Source organism: Excalfactoria chinensis, chromosome 3 (assembly GCF_039878825.1).
Source record: "Excalfactoria chinensis isolate bCotChi1 chromosome 3, bCotChi1.hap2, whole genome shotgun sequence".
In the NCBI taxonomy this organism is placed as follows: domain Eukaryota; kingdom Metazoa; phylum Chordata; class Aves; order Galliformes; family Phasianidae; genus Excalfactoria; species Excalfactoria chinensis.
Window position 1 is genome coordinate 55,343,797 of NC_092827.1, and position 25,248 is coordinate 55,369,044.

The window sequence follows — 25,248 nt, forward strand, 5'->3', positions numbered from 1 at the left end:
CAATTTCCAGGCAATCATGGAGCATTCCTCAACTGCTGAAAGTTGGAGAAAAAAAAAAAAAAAAAAAAAAAAAAAAAAGCCTGTTGTAAGCAGGGGGGCTGTATCAGCTCAGGAAGATGTATTTGGTCACAGGCTGTACTGCTCACCTGATGCTTCCCTCCCACCCAGATGGAAGGGCCCCAGGTACCTCCCTGTTTCATCCTCACTCTGAGGTCAGTGCCACAGGGTTGCCTGAAATCTTGCTTAGCTGCCCAAGGTTGTTTTCTCCTGTATCCCTGGGCGGAAGTCTGGAGGAACCCAGACCCCAGACTCTAGTAGAAGGGTCTGGAGTGGGTCAGAGACCTGATCCATTCTGTGTTTGAGGTTACAATCTCTCCCTACCCCAAGGGTAACGTGAGCAGTATACAGAACAAAAGTTTGCAGGAATTAAACCACCACAGCAAAAGACACGCTATACAAACATCTCTCTTTTGAGATCACAGAATCACAGAATCACAGAATTATAGGGGTTGGAAGGGACCTCTAGAGATCATCGAGTCCAACCCCCCTGCCAAAGCAGGCTCCCTACACCACGTCGCACAGGTAGGCGTCCAGGCGGGTCTTGAATATCTCCAGAGAAGGAGACTCCACCACCCCCCTGGGCAGCCTGTTCCAGTGCTCCGTCACCCTCACCGTAAAGAAGTTCTTGCGCACATTCGTGCGGAACTTCCTATGCTGGAGTTTCAGCCCATTGCCCCTAGTCCTGTCCCCACGCACTACTGAAAAGAGACCAGCCTCGCCACTATGGCTCCCACACCTCAGGTATTTATAAACCTGGATCAAGTCCCCTCTCAGCCTTCTTTTCTCAAGGCTAAACAGACCCAGTTCCCTAAGTCTCTCCTCATAGGGGAGATGGTCCAGGCCCTTCACCATCTTTGTGGCCCTCCGCTGGACTCTTTCCAAGAGATCCCTGTCTTTTTTGTACTGGGGAGCCCAGAACTGGACACAGTATTCCAGATGAGGCCTCACCAGGGCAGAGTAGAGGGGGAGGATCACCTCCCTCGACCTGCTGGCTACGCTCTTTTTAATGCACCCCAGTATGCCATTGGCCTTTTTGGCTACAAGGGCACACTGCTGGCTCATGGCCAACCTGTCGTCCAGAGGGAAAAGATGACATAACAGGGAGCATAAAGCACAAACAAAACCCAAACAAACAAAGCAGAAAAGCATTGTGGAATAAATAAATTAAAAAAAAAAAAAAATCATTTTGCAAAGAGCTTCTCTGCTCTTCTTACAACCATTAGGACAGCGATAATGCTGAAATGGACAGCCAGCCCTGAAAACTGCATAAACTGAGACACAGAGAAAACAACCGAAAGCAAGGAGAGAGACTGAAAAAATGAGTGAGACAACAGATGGAAAGCAGAAATGCAATGTCTAAACTGCAGCTGTAATTCTGCCAGTAGCAACCATGTTTAAGAACAGTTCATCCTGTTTTCCTATTTTGGGGAGGGCAGGAGTTTTCTTGTTAACAAAACTGCCATGGATTCTTCCCAGACAGCTGGTGGGACAGGAAAATGATTTCCCTCCACACCTAGGAGCAAAACTACATGTCTAAGAAAGGGAAAGCCTCTGACACCCCCTGGTTCCTCATTACACAGTTGTTCTAGTACAGCTGGGGAGCAAAGAGGGTCACCTCATTAAAATCTACATCCACAACTACCAGAGCTGTGTTTTAGTTGCTGCTGGCCAGGGGTCAATGAAAGGTATTGTTCGGAGCTTTCCCTTGGCAGTACAATTCTGCCAGTCACTCTCCTTTGCTAGCTTGACTGTTAGAATTGCACAGGAAAAAGGTCATTATTATTCTACCAATGTTTTATAGACTAATTTGGCAGTTTTTCTAGCATGCTTTTAGTAGTTTTGATAGCACACTGGTATGGGAAAGAAGGATTTCCACATTGGCTCAAGAAACAGTTTTGGCAAGACTACCTATTTTTAACATTGTTTATTCTTATTTCAGACACAGCACTTTCTCTCCCATCTGTTGACACAATTGTTTTGTTTCTTAAAAGACACAGTTGCCTGTCTCTTGGAGATAAAAAACAACGATCTCCAATAGCTGCAGAGAGAAACAGAAGACTAAAACCCCATCAAACAGTGTGCTGGTCAGAAGGTAATGCGGGCTGTTTTATGAGTGAAAAATAGAGCCTTTTAAAGATTCAGATGCTTCTTAAAAATTACATCAAGTTTTGGCTTCTGTGGTATTGTAAGTGTGACTGTGGACTTTTAAAATTCACATCTGATATGCTCACCAACTAACTAAGATGGTTTATCGATCTAGGGAGCCTAACTGTGAGCCTGTCATCAGCGACACGCCAGTCTGCTCAGCAGGAGCACAGCCACAAGATCACAGAGGCAGACCTTTTCATTCTTTTCTTTACTAACAAAAGGAAAACATAATGACAGCACTGGGGGAGTGAAGGGAACTCCCAAAATTATCAATATGATAAAAATTCAACTCATATAACAGGACAAAACATTAAGCAATCCTTATGATACTGGGGTTGTCAGGCTGCTTTCCTAGATTTTTGATGATAGAGGTTTTTTTCCTCATTGGTTTGCTGAAGCTCCTGGTTATGATCTCCCAGGCAATCTGAAAACCTCATCTCCTTTCAAAGGCATTCCAGGCAGCCTGCAAGTTTGTAGCAAATAAAGCTGACGCATGGCTGAGGTGGGACCTCTACAGATCACTACAGCAACCTCAGCCCTTGTAGGACAGCCTATTTGCTGGCAAAGCTGCAATATGAAAACCTGATATATTAAAGGTCAAGACTCCAATACAGAGCAGACTCATATGTATTGTGTTTTAATTTCTTTTTACGCAGAGTGTTGTCTAGGGACCTGGAGAGGTGAAAGAAAGATAAATCATGCATGACAAACTGGAACAGAAGACAAGGTTGTGTCCAGAATAGGATCTCTCTACTGTTGCAGCTGTCCTAGCAAACTGTACTGACAGTGTGTTCCAAGCACAGGTTTCATTTGTAGTAGCAAAATTGTATTATTTGCTAGCATAGCTTTTTCCTAAGGTTCCTCTTCCCTAATCCAGCAGGTAGAAAGTGTATCCATAAAAGCAGATACTTGTCGTAAGCGTATCCACAGTGAGAGCTTCTGTGTCAGTCAGGGATCATGTCAAGGAACAAGCCTCTTTATACTGTTGGTCAGAACTGTTGTCAGGCACATTCCTCATCTGCCCGGAGTGAAAAGTCCCGCACCTGCTGCAGTGTTCTGGGCACGAAAGGAGAGCCAGGCTGCGCATGCTTTTCCCACCTTGACAGGAAAAACCGCACCAAACAAGTGCCTGGGATCATACTTAAAGAAAGAACCACATTCACCATGATGATGAGAAATCCAGCTGACCTAAGATGTATTTTCAAGGAATTATCACGTGGATCTGCTTTCAGAAGCTGTCTGAAAAGATATTTTCCAGGAGTGCTATGTGGTATGTTCTACTGTTCACAGTCACCCAAGTGATTTAAGATTTTAATGCTGTCATCTATAATCTTTGTAAGAGAACAGGCAGTGACTTTAATGTGCCCTTGAGGAAACTAAGATTTGTGAAGGATCTGGCAGGACATTCATATATCGCTTGCAGCCTGGCAAAAGGGCTCACCTGCCTTTAGTCTGACAATGTCTAGAGTTGTGGTCCTTGCCCACCCCAAATTATCTAATTTCCTTACAAGGAATGCAGTACATGCTACTGGAAGGCTGGACCTACTCCAGGCTACTATGGATTCCATGGAAAGAAGCTTTAAGGTTTAGGATTAAAACAGCAGAAGGCCAAAAATTGAGGACCTAGAAGTAACCGCCAATGGTCCTGATATAGTCCTCTCTGAGGACACTGCAGCTCCCGTTTTTTTTTTTTTTAAAGGAAAACTGGGACCTATGACAGTAGACCTCTTCTTCCTCTAGTTGTATAAGCTGACAGTGGTCCTGTCCCCATTTGCTCCTGGCTGACTGAAGGCTCACGCTGACTATTTCAGTCAATGTGAGCACTCCACTAACCTTCAACAGCCACTGAAGCCAACCCAGACGGCTATGCCTACAGTAAGAAACAGACCACTTCCAAAACTCTTTCAACAAGTAGAATGGTTAACTAGTTAGCAGTGATCATTCGTGGGCAGTGTCATCTTCAACCTCTGCAGCGCCATGTGAAGGCAGTACCTGTCCATTACCCAAGATTTGCAGCATAGATGAAGAGATTAAGAAAAGGCATGATGGAAAATTTGAAATTCTGTATCATTACTGTGCAAACTGAACTACTAAACTTGACAGTAACCCTCCCAGACTTAAGAGCTCTAAATAATAATCACGTGGTACTTGACAGTAGACTCATTACTTTAAGGAAGATATACAGATTCTATACTGAATTCTCAAGACAATGTTGTTTTGGTTAAGGTACCGCTCTGATATTCTTTTGTAATGACCAAGACAATAAAACTACTTTTCACATCCCCCAAAATGTCACTAAAACCAACATACTTTAAATTAGAAAATTATTTACCTTTGAAACACCAATGGCAATGCACATGAACAGAGCCTCCTCTGAGTTTATTCATGTCTGTGTTCTAGAATCTAGTGGCCAAATCAAATTGAAACCCACTGAAAATCTGGCTTTAAGCTGTCTTCCCTCTCTCTGCTGTGTTCAGAAGTTTAGTGCAGCTGCAGTCAAAAGACTAAAGACTGCAAGGTGGCAATTTCACCAGGACTTGTCCCCTTAAAACCTCCAAGTTTCATTCTACACTAGGGCTCCTGCTCAAAAATTAATAGAAAACAGGAAAATGGTAAGAGGCCACACTGACTGTGGAAAGTCCAACTGAAGAAAAACTGCCCTAGGAGAGGATCCAAGAAAGAGCATGGGACCAAAAATACTTTCAGACAGCACTGTCAACATGTTAAACAGCAGAAGTGTTTCTGCCAGGAAAACATAATGCCACCACTAAGAAACATAAGAAATCAAGTTAAAGGCCTCTCATGAGGGGAAGATAAAAAAAGAGGCAGAACAAACAATAGCAATCGTTCAGAAACTCAGACACAATTAAAGACTAAGAAACAGGATGAGTTAAAGAAAAAAAGGACAAAAAAGACCCCTAATGAATTCTGCATCTCCAAAGAGTTATTCAAATTCCTACTTCATTGTTTCTGGAGATGAATACCACAGATTCTGATTCAGGAAAATGTGAGCAGATATAGTAAAATTCGTGTCAATTCTTCCCAAACTGTTATGTGCCATTCCAGAACCTTTGTGACTACCAAAAACTGCTTAAATGATTAAAAATAAAAATAGAAAGAAAATAAGCTATTATTATATCAAGACTGCTTAGTAGGAGATGAGAAGAACTGACAGACCTCAGGGAAAGGCCAGTGGCTGGCCAGCACAGCACACTTCACCTTCCCAGCTGCACGCCCTCAGGATAGGGTGAAGCACTCCTCACTGCTTTTAAGTGAGTTAAGTATCACTTACTAACACTCCAGTTCCCCACTACTTTCAAATTGGCTTCAAAAGTGATAGGTAAACAGAATCATTCACGTTGGAGCTTCCTCTTTTTTCATTCTGACAAATCAAAGAACTGCATCAGTTGAACTACAGAGTTGTGTTTCTGCACCTACATGCCAATGTTTTTTGTATCACTTCATTACGACTAGTCCTGGCATGGAGCAGTGAAGTCCCCAGTGGGTTTTCAGATCATTACAGCAACACGATTAGAAAGCTTGATCCAAATATCATAAAAGTCAGTGAGACTTGGACTGAGACCAACAAGAAATATTTTTTCCTGCTGTGGGTGGTTACATACACATTACACTTTTTCTAGTGATAAAAGTGAGCATTCCTCCACGCACCAATTTTAATAACAGTACAGCCTGCTGTATTATTTGAACAAGAAACTGTCATGAAAAAAAAACACCTAACCTGAAATGGAAAAATCATGTTTTCTGTGCCCAGGATCAATCAAGAATCCCACTGACTACAGTAACAGTTGATTACCACACTGTTCCATAAAGGAATGCATTTACACACATACAACATGCACGTACGTCGACTTACTGATCTGCATGTCACAAAAACCCTCTCCTGGAAACTATGATTATGATGGATATTTTTAGGAGAAGAGACGAAGCTTGTATGGTCATGGGCACACAGAGTGTGTCCCATTTTCTGTATAATATTATTCTCTAAAATGTTATACATTTCCCGTCTTTGAACATTTCCCATCTTCGAAATACAAAGAAATTTCTGTGAAAAAATAACAAGTTTTATGCTAAGTAATGTTTTTAAAATAGTCTAAGCATTCATAAGATATTTTAATACAGATACAAGAGACTACCCATAAGCATTACCACACCACTGAATTTAAGTAATAATTGTTTGGCATGTTACATATGTTGCAATGTGTAAAGTAATATTGATAATACTTCTAGTCTATATTCTGTTCTTAGCACAGAGGGCCTTTCTGTCGGCAATAATTAATATATTAACTGGAAGAAAAATCCAATCCAACCAAAGTCCAAGAGATGTACCTGAGGAGAACAAAAATAACATAAAGCATTTGGGCTGGAAGCAAACTCTAAATGGGTTATCCTCTATCATCTTTAATAGGTGTGTATTTAGCCTAGCCAAACAGATTCCACACCCTCCCAAGGCAGTTTGCTCCACTGACCTAAATGTTCCTTCGTAGTAACCCCTTTCCAATATTGAACAGCCACACAAAATGCTCTCTGCTGCTGCTTAATCACAGCATTGTTCTCCCTTTTATCTTCAGTAACAGGTGAGGACATGTTGCTTCACTCTCCCCAATTCTCTTGGACGCATCTGTGCAGTTGGAGCTCTGAATTACATTTTTTCCAGTCTCAACATACCTGGATTTCATGTCTCAAATAGTCTTTTATCTTGTGTTTGAGCTCTTCCATTTCACTGAAGAGCCCCATGAATTCAGGTTACTTTTGATTCTTGATTTTATGAGCTGAAGAGGATTTGAAATGTTTGCACCTTGTCTACTTATTTTATGAGGCTCAAAGTTACATTACATGTCTCCCTACTTTACTGTGGCATTTGTTCTTCCAAATTTAATATTATCCTCCCAAGAAACACCTTGAGAAAATCACCCATACAAAACCAATAGTAAACAAACCAAATACCAATAACAAACCACAGTAATGAGATACCTGGAGCTTAACACTGCTGATCCTCAGGGTGTGCTATATAATTCCAGGGAACTTTCACCCAAACTTGAACAGTTTTACCTCCTTACACAAACATACATCTCCCATTAGAGATTTGGCGCTGCTAGGAGTGAAGGCATACTAGCACCAAGATGATCCAAGCATTTTCACATAATATTTGAAGTATACACTAAACTGCTTCCAAACTGCTTCCGATATGCCTGGTTAGGCTGCAGTCATGACAAAGGCACAACTTTAACGGGATATGGATTCATTACTAAAAGACCTCCACACTCCCAGCGTGGATGAGGGACAGGAACACAGAAAAAGCTGGTGACCTGCTCAACACTTACAGAATCTTTGACTGAGATGCCTGGAATCACACAGTGTATGTGCAAGACTTTTGCCAAAATCACAGATATATGATAACTCTGCCAGTGCCTAACACGGACCGTGGTCAGGCTACTGTGCTTGGAACAATTTCTGAGCAACCCAAAGATAAAGGTTTAGGTGTTCAGATTCTCCATCCACAGCAGAACACCTGCCTCAGTTTGAATATCTGAGGAGTAACAAGTATTTCCACGTGTATGGATTAAAAACACTGAATTCATTTGGTGAATCACAATACATATGCATTTAAGCAGAACTAGGGACCTCAAATCAATTCCTTGCCCATAACATAAAAAATCCATTTTACCAAAGAAAATATATGCCTAAGGAAAGTTGTAAAGAAGAGATTCTCATACTCAACAAAATTGCAGAGGGCATCCCAAAGACTCACCCCACAATTGCCTCAAATAGCTCCAATGCAGTACTCATCCAACCTGCTTTTAGAATCAGTAAGAGAAAGGGTTGGATTTTCTTGTTTTTTTGCCATTTCAACAAACAGAGGACATTGCTGCCAGGACTGTCTTTGCCTGCTGCCAGTACACAAAGCTTAAAACATGCTTAACAAGAGCAAAGCATGAGCAACCTAGGTATTGAAGGAATAGCTGTAAGGTCTGATACAAACAGACAGGCATTAAAGTCTCTGATATGCAGCTCAGAAGACTGGCTTATTGACCATAAAATGAATTATATAAACCTACTTCTGTTATGTCATCTGAGACCTTGGTTATGCCACAATTACTGTAATATTATATATATATTTCTCTTTCTTTTTTCCAGACAACTGACAAGTTACATTTCTTATATAATGCTGCTGCATTGCTAACCTGAACCATAATGACTGCTCATTATAAGGTAATTAGGAGTGCTGAGATCAAGAGCTGCCAATAATTTGATTTGCTCCATATAAGGTAAAAAGTTATCTTTGCTACAAAAGCAATCCCAGTCACATCTTTTGAAACAACAACAGAACCGATTGCTTTCATTGGATTAAGTCACATCCTCAGATCTCCCTCCAGCCAGGCACTAGAGCTCATGTCACTGCAGGACTATGGGATGAGGGCACGGGATTGCAGAACTGTTCTGCTGCCTGCACTCCTCCTTGGCATACAGCCCCTCCTCCACAGAGGTACAGAAAACTGCAGTGCTCAATGCCACATAGATTTAATGTTTTCTGTATAGAAGAAAAACTCACACGCAGCAAATTTACTTGATTTTTCAGTCTCCGTTTTTATTTTTTTTATTTATTTATTTATTCTGGTTTTGCTGTCAATTTAGTGCTGCTTATTAAAGATAGTGAAAAGAAATGGCCTTTAACTGGAATTTACATTCCAATCACACAATCTCAGATTCTTCCAGAAAGAAGAGCTCCTGAACTGGGTTTCTAGCTTCCCTGTTTGCCAGGCCCGCAACTGTTTCCCATGCCCTGACATACAGACTGGTGCTGGCCACCAACTTGTGCCCTGGTTCACAGCTTGAGGTGGGAGAAAGGCTTCAATGAAAAAGCAAAGTCTTCATAATCACAGTGCCCTCCCCCTCCACACTCCTGGCTGAGCACCTCTGTTGGGATCAGCCCCCACTCTCACCAACCCATAGCCCATTTTGGGGGTCTGCCCAAGCAGATGGTGCCTGCTCTGCTCCCATCCCGATATGTTGCCAAATGATGAGCAGGGGAGTCCATTCCTGCACAGTCTGCCCCAAATCAAGCTCTAGATATATCTTCCAGTCCTGCTAGCATATTTATAGAATCCCATGCAGGGACATTATTCTTTTAAAAAATACTACAATAAAACACTGTGAGTGATTGTTGTAAAAAAAATAAATAAATAAATTTTAAAAATCCATCATAATGTCATTAAAAATTAACAAAAAGAAAGCATTAGTGTTGTCTTACTAACTGGAGGGGAGGTCTTGCTGTTAAATTGAGAAGGGCAGCAATGGAAAGCATTTTTAGATCAGTGTTTCCATTCTTTCCTCTTTTTCATGGTTCAAAAGTCCTGCATAATTAATACTGCAGTACTTAATAAATGCTTATGAACCTACTACCTCCCTGCTCTTTCTGTTTAATTAGGTGATTGACTGCAGGCATACTATAAATTATAATGACAATTTAATTACTTTTTTAATGTGTACACTTACAAGATTTATAAACAGGAACAGAGCAGTACAGTGTGCTAAAAACAAGAAATATCGTGAGCTGGAGCGCAGCACAAAGTGCTCCAGCCTGAAGCCTTTCTGGAGCCCAAGTATCTGCAAGGCCGGGAGCTTTGCTGTCTGCAGTGTCTGGCACAATTTTCCCTTTCTCTCCTGAACACCCTGTTACAATCCTCTCGGTTTTTTCTTTCGGCACCTGGGAACTTTCTTGGTTTCACAGCAGGAACCTAAACCAGTTCAAAACAGAAGTCAGCCAAGGACTTGGGCATACCTTAAGTAAGGTGTCTGTAAAAATGAAAGACCCCTTCCCTTGTATTAAATAAATCATAAAACTCCATTCTCATTTTATCACAGTGCAGTCACTGTTAAAGCTTGCAGGGGGCTGAAGCCCTCCACAATATTTCAGCTAGCACAGACAAACTGACAAAGACCCCAGATTCCACAATGCTATAAGCAGACCCTTCCTGGTGACAAGACAGCAATGTGTGTGTGAAAATATTCTGCACTGCCAACTGGGGGTTAGGCTCTTCTCCCAGGTAACAGTGATGGGACTAGAGGGAATGGCTTCAAGTTGGGCCTGGGGGGGTTCATGTTGGATATCAGAAAAAATTTCTTCTTAGCAAGAGCAGTGAGTCATTGGCACAGTCTGCCCAGGGACGTGGTGGAGTCACCTCCAAATGTTTTCAAAAAACATGGAGATATGGCACTGAGGGACATGTTTAGTGGGCATGGTGGTGATGGTTGGTGGTTGGACTTCATGATCATAGAAGTCTATTCCAACCTTAATGATCCTATGATTCTCAGCATGCTTTCTGACGATGCTGGCATCTCTGTAACCAGAACTGCTTGAAAAGAGAGAAAAAGAAAGACTGGGCCATCCAGAGTGTGTGACTTTAGTGTTTTTAAGCCTCACCTACAAGCAGTGCTGAACAGTCAAGAGGGAAGTAAGTGTAAGTATATAACCAAGGTGCAGTGTTATAATATTGATTCCGGCTTTCCTTTTTATTGCGGGAAAACCATCCCTGAGGCCTGTCCCAGGCACCCCCATGGCTGACTCCCCCAGTCAGCGGAGGTGCACATGGAGCAGCCCCGCAGAGCTGCAACAGGGGATTGGAAGGGGCCGCTTTGTCTGCACTTTCCGCTTTCAGAGCAAACAATGGATCACCTCTGAAGCCGGCACTGCATCCAGCTTGCACACAGCTGGTGATTGATGGAGGGTCAGGAGGGCAGCAGACTTTGGGTGCACAGCCCTGGATTGCTTTATCAAGGATGGCAAAAGGCCATGTGCTACAATAACACAGCAAATACTTCCTTTTACTGCAGCACAGACAAATTCCTTCCTCTCTGCAAGCTGAATTCAAAGCTTTTGGTTCTCATCTAGGAGCATGCTCAAGTCATACACTGGCAAAACTGTGCACATGAAGAGCTGCATTTTTATTGCTTAGACCATTTGGTTGCAAATATTCTCCCTTAAATGGAGTCAACCATGTCTGGGCTGAAATCACCCACAGTTGTAATCGTGTAACCCTAGGGGTTCACAGACCCTGTGGGCAGTGAAAGAAGACAACTCTCCCTCCTCAAAAACTGAAACTATACAGTAAGAAACAAGAAAACCTGTAACACTGCATAACTGACCCCAGCTGACTAACTGACTCAATGAAAGTGTTTCCAGAAAGAAAAGCACAGTGCTTTTCTAGAACTTAAAAGTTCCACCACAATACAAATGTTGTCCCTGGTTCAAGTGAAGCATAATGAAAGTAATAGTTTTTGGAAATACTAAGATACTAACATTTAGCAGCAGTTGCACTGCCAGATTAATTACAATTTAATGAGTTACAAGAGCTGGAATATTGGTACACCAGCACGATATCCTTCTGCAAAGTAAAATCGAGGCAAGATTTAGAGTGTTCTGAAACCAGCTTACTGTGTAAGGCCTTCCAGGGTGTTGTACCAGCTTAGAGCACAGCTGAAGTATTTCAGAATGTGCCACAGTTTTAAATTTTCTGCCAGCCTGCTTTTGCTTCCTGTTCCTCTTTAGCTGATTCCCACTCTGTTTATCCACCCAGAAGTTTCAAAACCTCATCTTACTGCTCTCATGGTGACAACGTAACTTAATGCCCCAACAAGGACAGAAAGGTGTAATGTCAGACACTGTTTCTAGAGGGTTAGAATTAGGCACTGGAGTCCAAAGCAATCTTCAATCCAGAGATCACAATTTCAGTTCTCTTCCCTGCTGAGCAGAGCTGTAACATGAGGAAAATAGCTAGCTGCCCACCCACAGGCTGCAGAAGCCAAACCAATGACAACCAATAATGAAGTAATTGATTAATGACTACAACATCTAGCATTAGATCATGACTTGCCAGTTTTTCAGACTGTGGGGAGCCAGTTCAAGCCTAGGGAGTGAAACCAGCAACTCGTGTCTTTGAGCAGCGCAAGGCAGGCAGTGACACTGTGACACTGCCCACACCACAGTGGTACAGGTAACACAATCCTTCCACGCATAGGGTCATAGAACCACTCAGGCAGGAAAAGACCTTAAGATCATTGAGTCCAACCACAACCTAAGTGAACTACCCTAACTCTAACAACCCTCTGCTAAATCATGTCCCTGAGCATTGCATCCAAACAGTTTTTAAATACATCCAGGGATGGTGCCTCAACCACCTCCCTGGGGAGCCTATTGCAGTGCTTAACAACCCTTTCTGTAAAGAAGTTTTTCCTGATATCCAACCTAAACTTACCATGGCGCATCTTAAGACCATTTCCCATCATCCTGTCACCTGTCACCAGTGAGAAGAGATCAACCCCGCTCTCGCTGTAAGCACCTTTCAGGTATTGGAAGAAAGCAATAAGTCTCCCCTCAGCCTCCTTTTCCCCAGGCTAAACAGCCCCAATTCCTTCAGTCACTCCTCACAGGGCATATTCTCCAAGCCCTTCACACAAGCCTTGCTGCCCTTCTTTGGACTTTGGGCACCTCAGTGTCCTTTTTGTACTGAGGTGCCCAAAACTGAACACAGTACTCAAGGTGAGGCCTCACCAACACCAAGTACAGGGGTAGGATGACTTTCCTAGTCCTGCTCACCACACCATTCCTGATACAAGCCAGGATGCCATTGGCCTTCTTGGCCACATGGGCACACTTCTGGCTCATATTCAGCCAACTGCCCACCAGCACACCAAGGTCCCTTTCCATCAGGCAGCTTTCCAACCATTCTTCCCCAAGCCTGTAGGGTTGCCTGGGGTTGTAGTGACAAAAACGCAGGACTCAACACTTGGCTTCACCGCTGGGGCTCCACGACAGAAGGAGTGGGTGGTTTCCCTCCCATAGGTCTCAAGGTATGTTACAGTACAGCAATGGATTTGCATAATTTTAGTCAAATGATGTATTAAAAATTTCATCATCAATTTTGAACTTGAATGTTCTGGAACTGCGCAAAACAAATGGTGCTCATGTTTGCAAAATAGGAGGTCTGAGGGTGGAAGTATCTCAGTTTTCTTACAGTCCTATTAAGCAGATAACAAGTAGGGCAAACATCTCAACTTCAACAAAGTGCACAGATTTAAAGATTTAAAATATAATATTATTTAATACTAATTAACAATCATAATGTGTACTGAAAAGTTTCTGAAGTAAGGAAAGCTTTTACGTAGCTCAAGTTGCCTAGAAGCCAAATCTGCACACAGGCAACTTGTCCTCTGAGTATTTTCATTCCTTTTTCAGAGAAGAGCGTGAAGCTAATATTAGCATCAAACTGTGTCATATTTTTAATACTTTTTCCATATGAACCGAGAGATACCTGAGGAGCCACCATGATGTCACAGAAAAACACGTCGAACACAGCTTTTCTGCTACTCCCACCTTCAGGCTGTGCCCCTTTGCTCAGAGACGAGAGCCATATGGACCCACAGCTAACTAACTTGTGTATGTATGTACTTGTGAATAGACACCAAACAGCTAAATGCTGACACCGATAAATTTGTTTTTTATCAATATATATTCTGGTACTTACTGTCAGAGTGATTTATTCAAAAAAAGGCTTTCAAAGGCAAAGACTCCTCACCACCACAGACCCAGGATCCCAACTGAATGCAACAGAAGGCAGAAACCCCCTCACCAGGTTTCTCTCACAAAGCCAAAAGGAAAACTGCTGTCAATAACCGAGGAGCTAAAGAGAGTTTCTCTGGGCTGCTGCCTGAACAAAACCAGGGCCCCTTGAGATGGGCTGGGCAACAGCATGCAGAGACACAGAGGCTCTGCACCTGAGACACTATGGTACGGGGCAAGTGAAGCTGATGGTTTTGCATGCAGCATATCATAAAGACAAAAGTACAGGAACACATCGCTTTTGCTGCTTGTAGATGCACCTACAAACACTCAGTTTCACTTCTCACAATCATTCAAATCGCCCACTCCTTGTGGGTCTGCAAATCTAAGTTGCAAGTCACACAGAAGGGATTTATTAAGAGCCTACTGGTGCATCTCAGCGTGACAAAAGGATAAAATAAAATGTAAAAAAAAAAAAAAAAAAAAAAAAAAAGGAACAAACACACTTAGCATTTCTGGAGCCCAGATTGTCTGACCTGGATCCAGTGGACACATTTGATTTCCACTGACTGCTGCCTCTCAAAAATGTGACCTAAATGTGCTGCACACCAGGGGTGGGAGACAGGATTTCACAAGTATCAGTGAGAGTCACTTATGCCATTAGTCAGAAATCTAAAATTGAAAGAACCACTTTGAATGATAACAGAATGCAAGAGCTCATCACTTCCTCCAACAGGAGGGCACATGAAGACCTTATTCCTAAGTACTGATCAGTCAGAACATGTGTTGAGACAGAAAATTCCTGGACTCTGTTCACAGCTCTTAAATAGCTCTGTGTCTGGACCTGGGCAAGTGGTTTCAATCTTCCGTGCTTTTACAAAATAGTAATAAGAATGCATACCCACCTCACAGAATAGAGGCTTCATCAATGTTTCTAGCTCACTCTCAGCTTCTTAAGTAAATAGTCCTGCAAAAGTACAGAGCATCATTATTTAGATTTTAATCCCTTCAAAAATTTAAATTCTTTATATTTCTCTTTTTTTTTTCTTTTAAAACAGAAACAATTGCAGATGCAAAATCAGCACTCCTGCCTGGAGGCCAGTCCCAGGCTCCTGCCTCATGCATACATGTACATATATATCACCACATATTCCACAATACATACCGCTGGTCTATGAATAGGTCGCTAGGACACAAGCCAAGCAATGCACATCTAAATCTGAATGCTGAACAAACAAAAACGTGGGTATTTTTAAGTTCAAAACTCCTTCCTAAGAACCTCACATGCTCCCATCCCCACGGCCCTGGTGCGACATGTCAGAGGCAGCTTTCTGAGGCACGATGGTGTCTTCTGAATCACTGCCATTACCCGAGAAAACCCCAGGAAGTGGTTTGAATGAGAAGCTGGACCCGGCTTGCGTAGGTATCAGCTGATGTCAGAGTACACACAGCACAAAGCCATAACAATAAGGACATTGTGAAACTAGGAATAACCTTCTCTTATCTCCTGGAGTTTGGGAAATCATTTCTAACCCAGTGACTACAGGCCTTAGAAACAAGTCAAACGGTTAATTATTCACCGTACGCTTTGTAATCAATCTGCATTTCAGGCCAGATCCTTGTATGCCCATAATAACATGAAGATCTCCACGGAGGGAAACAACAGCATGAGCTTTTGGACCTCCTTCTGCAAAGCAATTCGTTTTTCCATAAACAGTTACTATTAAGCAAGGACAAAGCAACAAACCAGACAGCCATCTGTGTAAACCAATTTAAAAGCATGGTGATCTCATAAAATTTTTTGACCTAACACTCTTCATTTAACTTCTGTCACCCCGTTCTACCCCAGCAAATTCTGTTTTTTAGCTGGCCCTTCAGCTTAGACTGCGTTTCCACTTTAGGGAAAGCCACTCCTTGAAGGCAGGGTGACTTCAAACCTGTGAAAAGAGCATGTCAGTGAAAATACCTTGGCATATATGGAAGTAGGACAACCTAACCAGCAGCCCACACTCCAGTGGGTGTTAACACCATGGTCTGCACAACACTTGCCAGCTGAGCTTCCTAGAAGTATGAGGTCAGGTGAGAGCAAAGATTCTGGCCACTGGCTATAATGCAATTCTTGCTGAAGTGAGCTCCTTCTTATGAGCCAGAGAGAAGCCAGCAACAGCACTCAGCACAACCAATTTTGAAGAGAAGATGATCCTGGTAGTCTTAGAGCTACATTCACAAACCCACACTTACCACAGCCATCCTATACACACTGATGTGGCCACAGCAGCCACAGAATCATAGAATCATAGAATTACCCAGGTTGGAAAAGACCTTGAAGATCATCAAGTCCAACCGCAGCCTAACCAGTACCCTAACTCTAAAAGCCCTCCACTAAATGGAGTGCTCTAGCTCTTTAGGCTTGACTCTGACGAAACACTGGGCAAAACCTACCAAATGAAACAAGTAGAATACCTGTGGGGTGGCTGCAAGCAATTAACATTCATGGCCACATGAGTGGAAATATGCAAACTTGTTTACAAAGGCATATAGAATATAGACATTTCAGTATAAAAGAAGGTAACTGGAAAAAATATGGATATTCTCTTACCATTTCCACGTACCCGAACAACACAACGGTCTATTAACTTGATTTAAGTGATAGAAGGAAGCATTCACTTCTCCAGTATACAAGGATGACTTTTCTAATCCATGTAGTGCAGACATGGTTAAGAATTACTTCCCACAGCACCAGGGCTTGTTATATTCACTCTTTCTCCTCAGTGTGCAGTTTCAAACACTTATTATTTCACCGTTCCCCTTCCGCAATCGGTGATATTTGTGTGCCTGATAGCTGTGTTTGCTTTAAAGTAATAGCTGTGAGGCGAGGTAAGCTGCCCTTCTGACCCACTGTGTAATTGTACAAGTGTTTGTGCAGCAATAACCCGTCATAGCCATAAAGCAGCATTTCTCTAATTGGTGCCTGCTGAATGCACCAGCACCCTCTGCAAACAAACACTGTGGCTTTTTACTGGCAACCTCTCCAACTGCCTCACCCTCCTTAATGTGGAATCTCCCTTCCATCATCAGAGAAGAACAGTCATGACAATACTATTTATTTCATATTGGGTGTCAGCAAATGCTGGTAGAGATTAGCTTTAAAAGATTGAGTAGTATCAACAGCTGCCTTGGGAAATTCGTTAGGGAAAAGGGAACACTTCTGACCTTTGAGTCCGTGTTTCAGCGCCTTTCTGATATGTTTCAGAACAAAAGTTCAAGCTGTGCCTCACTTTGCTTTGTCACACCTTGCTGCGTGTAAAGCAGAGGACAAGAAGCCAGGCTGAGGCTGATCTCCTTACCTTCAGGGCTGCCATACCAACTGATACTGGCACAGGTGATGATTTCTTAGCTTCCTTCCTTCATTCTTGTCTTTTCTTGGTTATTGCTTTGAGCTCCTACCCAACCATTTCCAACAGCTCTGCTGTTTGCTGCCACATTGCATAAAATCTCAAAAATGGCTTAGAAAACATTAAACTATCTGCACTGTCTTGGCAAGCAGCTAAGCATGGGAGCAAACATTACTTAAACAACTGAGTGCCTTCGTTTTCTTACCAGCCCTGGAGATTTTGTGCCTTGTCCAGCAAAGCTGGAAGCAACACACAGTACTTTCTCCCATATCTTGGTCTTTCCATTTCTACTATACAGGCATCTTGTTATCAGTTTGTATGGGGGGGGGAAAGGGAAAGGAAATTCCTGGAAAAGATTGCAATTGTCAAACAAGCTTTCAATATCTTTCAAACAGCTGAAGCATTAATTTTTTGGCGGCACTGTCAAAAATCTATGAGGGCTTCCTGGCTGCAGTGGAAGAAACAGTACATCTAGTTCAACTACAAGCTGTACTTTGAAAATATTAAAAATAAAATTAAAAAAAAAAAAAAATCCATGTGAAAACAGACTCATTATTCACTTTTCTGTTACATGGTTTTGACCTGCAGTTTCAATACTATTTTTGTGAGACCGCTCATTCTCAAGAATTGCAGCTTAAAACTAATGCTTTAATAAAATCTTGTTTACATTATAGTCAGAGTAGAACAAAATAAAGCTACAAATGACATTTTTATATGAAGTCAAGAAAAAGATTCATGTGTCTGAATACTTTAGTTACAGTATGGTAGGCATGATTATTATTTCCTGTAAAGCCAAACTGTAGCTTTAAAGAACTGGGAAAAGGCAACTCTGGGAGTAGAGTGTGGACATCACTGAGGCCTCTGAAGAGTAGATACTGAGCATACATAAGCAATACAATTTTAATGCAAGTCTCCCATAGAGTATTATGGTACTTTTACCACGGAACAATGGTGAGAAATGACCATGAAAAGTCTGTTTGGACTTATCAATTTATCACCATGTTGTATTTCTGCAAATGCCTCCTTTTTTGGTGAAAGGAGAAAGAAAAATAACAAGATGATGGTTTGCAATGAGACAGGTGAGAGAATGACATTTTGTAAAAGTGATTGTGGAATCACAGAAATTATATCGTAAAGGAAATAGCCGAAATCTATTAGATCATCTCATACCCAAATAAGAAAAATCTATGTGGTATATTCTACAGTGTTTCACCTGTGTCACTTTTGAACTCATCAGCTCTGCTGATTTCCATTCAGGAGAATGGGCCTTTTCCATAGTGGATTTTTCCTAGTATTTGTGCTAATATTTCTTTAGTTCATTTGCACCTTTTTATTCCTTTACACCTCTTCAAAACTACTATCCTCTTTTTGGTGGTTCATACCTTTAAAACTTTTAACACCACATTTAACGATCAAGGTAGAAAATGATAAACTAGCAGGAGCAACCAATCTTCTGTTTTGTAGCCCTGCTCCCTCTATAACAAGCATCAAATTTCTAGAGAATAGAGCTCTTGATTGAGAATCAAGAGTAGGAAAAAAACCTATCATCATAATTGAGAGAAAAGCTACATCACATCAGTAAATGACCTGAGCTTTATGGGGAATGGAGATCTGCTAGGATCTTTACTCAATGTGATGCTGTACAATTTGCTTACGCTAAACAAAACTGGTTACTCCTACTTCTCCCTGCACACTGGTCAAATGGCTCTTAATGAGCTTTGTGTCTCCCAGTTGCCATAACCTCATTTCTTTCTTATTCCCAAATTACAGATTTCCACGCTTCTGATTCCTGACTGGCTTTTGTATATGGAAATCGAAGTCCCTGGAGGAAGCAAGGGGTTTCATGCTGTGGACTGACATCTGACCTCCCAATGCAGGGACAGCAGATGGCAAGACCTCACAGACTGATTTCTGTCACCTCTATCCCAGAGCAAACACAGTCACAAAGGAGCATACAAGAGAAAATCTATTCAGAAACGTACATCCACTTCACTGACTAAAAGTATAAATACGTACAGAAAAAGAAAGGCTTCACGGAGTGCATCCACTATGGAACAAGTCTGTAAAAACAAAGTGACTATCTGAAAAGGGATTTCTTTTTGTTTAGTCAAAATTTGCAATTGGAAATTGGAACTGGGGAGCAACTGGCTTGAGAAGAAGAAAGGCCAGACAAGTTTCTGGAAAAACTCCTCAATGCTAAAAGCCAGTCAGTAAAAAGACAAAGTCAAGATATGAAACTACAGACAAACTCCTTAGCAATCCTGAATTAGTGCCTTGTACTGCACTCCTGTTACTAGTGATTTGCAGTACCAAGTAAATCTCTCATAACAATGATATTTTTTCAGTATCCCTGAACTGTCCTGACTTTATCAAGGCTCCACAGGATGTCAGTGGGGGGTATTTCTTTCTCTCCTCTTTTACCTCTTGTTTCCAAGTCAGCCACAATTCACTGTGAAGAGTCAGGTCAGGGTCTGCCTGGGGAAGATTTCAACCTGGTCTGGCAGGGAACAGAATCCCTTTACCCGGAGTAACTCTGTTCCTAACCCACCACCACCTCAGGATTCATGTGCAGCTTTGCATCTGCAGAGCAGCATCTGGCTCCAGCTTGGCTGAGTCACCAGTGGCACTCAGTTTATGAAGAGATGTGAGGTCCTGCATGAAAAATGCTCGCTTCGTGGCACTTGAGAGAAATACTTCCACAAGCAAAATGCCTACAGGAATTACAGTGCTGTGCATATACAGGAAACAAAACAGAAGACAAAGAAAAGACATCATCATGGTTTATAGGAGTTGCTGTTGGGCTACCAGCGTAAAGAAGATGCCTTTTCCCTCTGTCACATATAGACCATCTTCAGCATCTTCATTCTTTCTCCTACACATTCAAATAAATGTTTGCATTCCTTCCAAACTAATTATATTGCAGGGCGACATTTGAAAGTCTGTCAAGTTCCTGACAGCCTGGTCTTGGATCTCAGGCAGTTTTAGGAAAGTCACTGGCTGCATGTAGGAAGAAGGACAAGTGGGCAGAGGTTTCAGTACCGGGGCCCTCACACACAGCATGCAGGAAGCACTTCAGCATTATCTGATCCCATTAATTTCCAGTACTGTACAGACTTATCATTATATATATGTTCCATATATGTATATATGGAAGGCTATTCAGTGACCTTATCAATTGGATTAAAAAGATTAAGAGAAAAAAAAGAAAAAAAAAAACAATAATTAGTTTTTTTACTTTTCCAACTTTTCTCAGTGCATTGTTTTCCTTGTAATATTTCACTACCTCGCTTTTCTTTCTCTTGGCTTTTCATTACTCCACTCACTACAAACATCAACAACACTTAGGAGTGACTTCTTCCTTTCCCCTGCAATCAAATTAACATCTACATGAGGCAATGGCTAATCTATCTTTCCTCCAAACATCTGAAAAATCACAAAACAAAACCCAAAATAAACTGAAGAAATTATCTAAGCTCCTCCCCGCTCAAGTTGACTAAAACTGGAGTTGCTTTGCTTCTAGCAACTAGTTCCTTTGTTATAATGGGGCTTTATGGAAATAGACCATCTTGTGAGATCAAGTATTGACGACTATAATAAGACGATTTTCAGCTAACACAATCCAAAGACACTATGTTCCCTGAAGCAGTGAAATCATTGCTTTGCTTCATATTTCAGAATACTTCTACTGAGTTCAATCAGCTTGCTGTAGCAACTGTTCTCCAAGGGCAATGTATTTGGTAAGACCCGAGCAGTGAGGCCTGCCCCATGCAGCTACTCTTCATGCAAAATCCTCCTGTCAGAAGGGAGGGTCATGAGCAAGGCAAGCTTTGCATTAGTCTTGTGGCTCTTTCCACCCTGACTGCCCCTTTACTGCCAGGAGAATTTAGGCACTAAGAGTCCAAACAATACAAAATGACAAAAATACTCATTGGTTGTTGGTATGACCCTCACCGTGTATCAGACATCTTAGCAGTTGGAAGGAGCACGCAGCCACAGATATACTAGGCAGGAGAGAAGTGAGCTTTGCTTCATCTTTGACTGACGCATTCAGAAACATTCATGGTAAAGCCTCTAATATCACTGTATCTGGTCCGGTTTCCATTTTAGCCCCAAAAATATGTTAATACTTGGAAAGGTGGCCACCAAACAGGCAAAGGCTCTCCCAGTTAGTGCTGTGCAAGTGGAGCCGCGTGCCTGCACTGAGTCACCTAAGTCAACAGGGTGTGGGCGCACAGCCTAGGCACCTGTCTGGCATGAGCTCACCTGAGGGCCATTACCTCAGTCACCATGTGTACACAATGATGTCCCCAATACAGCAAATGGAGAGGCACTGCTGAGCACTGCCAGACATCAGTGTAGACTTCACCCAGCAGCCCAGCACACAGCACCAGGAACTGGCGGGCAACTTGTGAACGCGTCTTCCTAGCAAGCTACAAACTGGTCTGAACAATTTCAGATGACGGCATCATTTGTCTTTCTTGAAATTTAGTGATACCAAGATTTTGCATGAGCACCGTAAGTGGAAGCTACCCAAAAATATTACCACTAACTTAATTCACGATCCTCACAGAAATTGGAGAAATGTGGTCAGTATTAGCCCAAAGATGCTAATGCATAGCTGTCTATAATGATACTTAGAAAGCTGTGGCAAAGAATTTCTATAACAACATCAGCTGGTTACCAAGCTTTACATTTTCTAAGCATGGTACTTCAGGAAGAATCAATGAACTGCAATGCAAATGAGACGAGATTCATCATGCTTGTTGTGCTTAACCTTTTACAGATTTTGAATTATGTAACCAGTTTGCCGTGAATCACAAAGTCTTACTGAAGTGACAGCAAAAATATTAGAGGCAAATGAAATGATGGTTCAATGAAAACCTTTACATTCCTTCCTCCCCCTTGATTTTCCAAGTCTCTTCTTACGCGCAATTCATCTCCCTACAACTTCTGTTGAATGCAATTCTTAGCAAATGCTCACCAGCCAAAGGGAAGAAGGAAACTCGATTCAGACCCAGTGCCTATTCTGTAAGAGAGGCATCTACCTGAAAGGAATAGTCAGGTATGCATAAGATGCATCCCACAGTGTGAGGGCATCCACAGTACAGAACATATATTGATTTTAAAGGCAGAGTTATAGGAGTGCTGTGTCAACAAATGCACAGCCCTCGATTAAGTGGCTCCTACAGGAAACCTGATTTCATTCATTAACTACAGTGGCTGGAGCAGTGCATGGGGAGGAGATGGCACACAGACAAGTTAAAACGCAGTTCCCCTTTTCCCTCTGAGAGTTTTTAAGTCTCAACACCTTGCACAACAGACATACACCTGGGTGAAAAACAATAGCAGGCAGTAAGACACGTGAGAGCAGCGTGAGGCTCTGAAAGCACAGGCTATGCAGAGGGCCACCTGCCAACAGGAAGAAGCGGTGAGGAGGAATTTTGAGCCAGTCACTATCCTCCCTCAGCCAAGCAATACCACGTGATAAACAACACTGGGGGCTTTTGAATCATCCATCACACTGAGAGCATCCCTATCTGTCAGTTTTATTCTCTCGTTGCCAGGAGAAGGACTGGAGTGACTGGAGCAAAAGTTCACAAAGAGCTGATCTTGTATTTCCCATCACAGCTGTGACGAAAGGACTAAGAATGTGAAGGAGAAAAAGAATTGCAAAGTGCCCCACTCTGGGACTGGCTCAGGCTGCTGAATTCATCACAGGTAGCACTCAGAGATCTCACGCCTGTCTCGCAGCCTCATTTCCCATGTCACATCTCAACAGAAAAGCAGAGGAAAAGGAGAACCAGAGATAACTTCTGTCTGCATTCCTCCTCTTCACAACGTTAAGTATTTATCAGCAGGAAACAAACCACGACCACGTGCTCAGCAGGTTCGCTGGGGCAGGTGCAACTTAACTTTAAACACGCATCGCCTGCCACACCTTGAGATTTAAGGCAAGACAGCCCCGTGATGAAGCCCCCCAACCTGTTTGCGTTCGGCACGCTGCCGCGCTGCAGCCCGGCTCCCAGCACTGCAGCCCAGCTTCACCGCGCTTCCCCCTCTGCAGGGCTGCGAGCTGCAGCAGCATCACCCCCAGCCCAGATCGGCGTCTCCCTCTGGAGCAGCGCTGCCCGCAGCCTGGAGCAGCATCACCACCCAGCCCCGGAGCACCGCGGCAGCCCTGCTTCTCCCTCCCCACCTCGGCCCCAAGCGGTGCCGGGGCAGTACCTGCATCGCCCAGCACGGGCAGTCCGTACCTCCCGTCATGGAAGGGATTTAACAGCGCGGAGATTCCTGTTGTCCATTATTTGAGGTCACAGATAAATGCCCAAGTGCGGCCGTGACTCCCATCAATCATAAGTCACTTGCTGATAGAGTGTATGGTAGGAGACCTACTGATGTAAGCTAGTCACCAGAGAAAATACCCACTGATGACGCATATCCAGGCACAAAAATAGTTACAGGGCCCCCAAAGGGATTATTCAACAGCCTACATTTAGATATTCTTACAAGAGACCCACAGTCAATTTGCTGCTATTAGATGGCTGGGGAACGCTGAAGTTTAAGTTTCCTCAGCAGACATAACCACAAATAGCTGGTTTAAATAAGCTCCTGCAATTACAAGCTGTTTTGTAAATTTTAACACAGCATTACAGGGATTAAGCCTAAACAGAACCACTGGCTATAAACTGTTGTATAGCCTTCGTCTTTACTACCTACCAATTTCTTCAGCATATTTACTGATTCTTTCAGTGTATTAACCCACAATGACAGCAACAGTTTAAAATTAATTTACAAATGCTCTGATTAGGTCCCTTGTGCTGCCCCAGAGCGATGTTTGCTTTCTGTACGAGCACTCATATGTGTTCAGTGGGGTAGGATTTCTGGTGGCACTTCAACACTATCTCCATCACCTTTGTAAAATATTTTTGGCTCAGTTCTTACCCCTCTTTGGCACTTGCCTCTTGTCTACACACACACAAGTTCTTATTAATTAATCTTTCTTGCATAAATCACTATCACGTGCAGGTGAGATAACAACAAGGTGCAAAACCATGCAGCTGCTATGAGCAGGGGCTGCAAAGAAGATGCCCAGAGATTCCTTCTCACCTAAACTATTCTACAGTTCTGCATAACTGGATTTTTTTTAGTATTAATCTCTAGTTAAAAGCACGGTCCTCCAAATTAACCAAGTGATAATCCCACAGCAATCCTGCCCCTTCAACAGTGTTAGGATACTGCACGTGCCCTCATGGCAACCAAATTCAGCTAGGATGTAACTGAGCTTACCCCAACCACTGATGGCACAGCACTTACTGCACAATTCTGGCCATAGTAAAATCCGTATCCTTAATTGGCTCACTTGAACATCTACGTTCCTTTGCAGAAATGCTTATAGTTCTTAGGAGTTTAAAAGCTAATGACTTTCTACTGCATATTTAAAAGCTAAATATAGGAAAGTATTCTATGACTCCAATGACTACTTCATTGACATACTTCTGGAAAGCATTACTTAGGCAAACAAACACTCCAGGATCTCTAGTGTTTACCCTGCGAAGCAGGGGAAAGAAGAAATGTCCCAGGCTACAAACTCCTCCCTCACTTTCTTCATCTGCGATAGCATTATTATGTAAAAACAACACCGGACATTATTTTTAGCCCAAGTGCTTTGCACAACCCTCACTTTTCCCTCACACATATATAAGTGCATGTGGCCTAATCTAACATCCCTGAGCAGACACATCTAGTGGTGTCCCGGGGTGCCCCAGTCCAGCACCACCTGCCTGTTCCAACACACACCACAGGCACATTGCAACCTGCATAGCCTCAGTGCATGCAGACCAACCAGCAGCCTTTATATGGCTGGGCAGTTCAGTCTCCTGCTGACATGCAGAAGGGGTTAATCCCAGCAGGCACCTGTCTGGAGGATCCCAGTGCTGTGTCTCCCAGACCCGGTCAATACTCATTAAGGGGAAGCAATCCATACCTCCAAGGGTCTGTCTGAACAAGGAACAGCCAAAAGCCTTTGTTTCTGTATAACAGACATACTACTCCATCTGGAAGAGGATT

At 42.6% G+C, this 25,248-nt stretch overlaps 1 protein-coding gene across 8 annotated transcripts in view; it reads right to left on the bottom strand.

The window, feature by feature from the left end:
- HIVEP2 (HIVEP zinc finger 2) overlaps window positions 1-25,248 on the bottom strand; it is a 126,220-nt gene that overhangs the window by 58,213 nt on the left and 42,759 nt on the right. For 3 of the 8 annotated variants that reach the window (XM_072331049.1, XM_072331046.1, XM_072331047.1), the window contains exon 3: window positions 14,692-14,753. The exons of 2 other annotated variants lie outside the window; for them this stretch is intronic. The gene's annotated coding sequence lies outside the window, so the exon portion shown is untranslated. Of the gene's footprint in view, window positions 1-6,082; window positions 6,107-14,691; window positions 14,754-23,406; window positions 23,561-25,248 lie in introns of those variants that run through there. 3 more of the 8 variants (XM_072331050.1, XM_072331052.1, XM_072331053.1) reach the window with 3 other exon arrangements.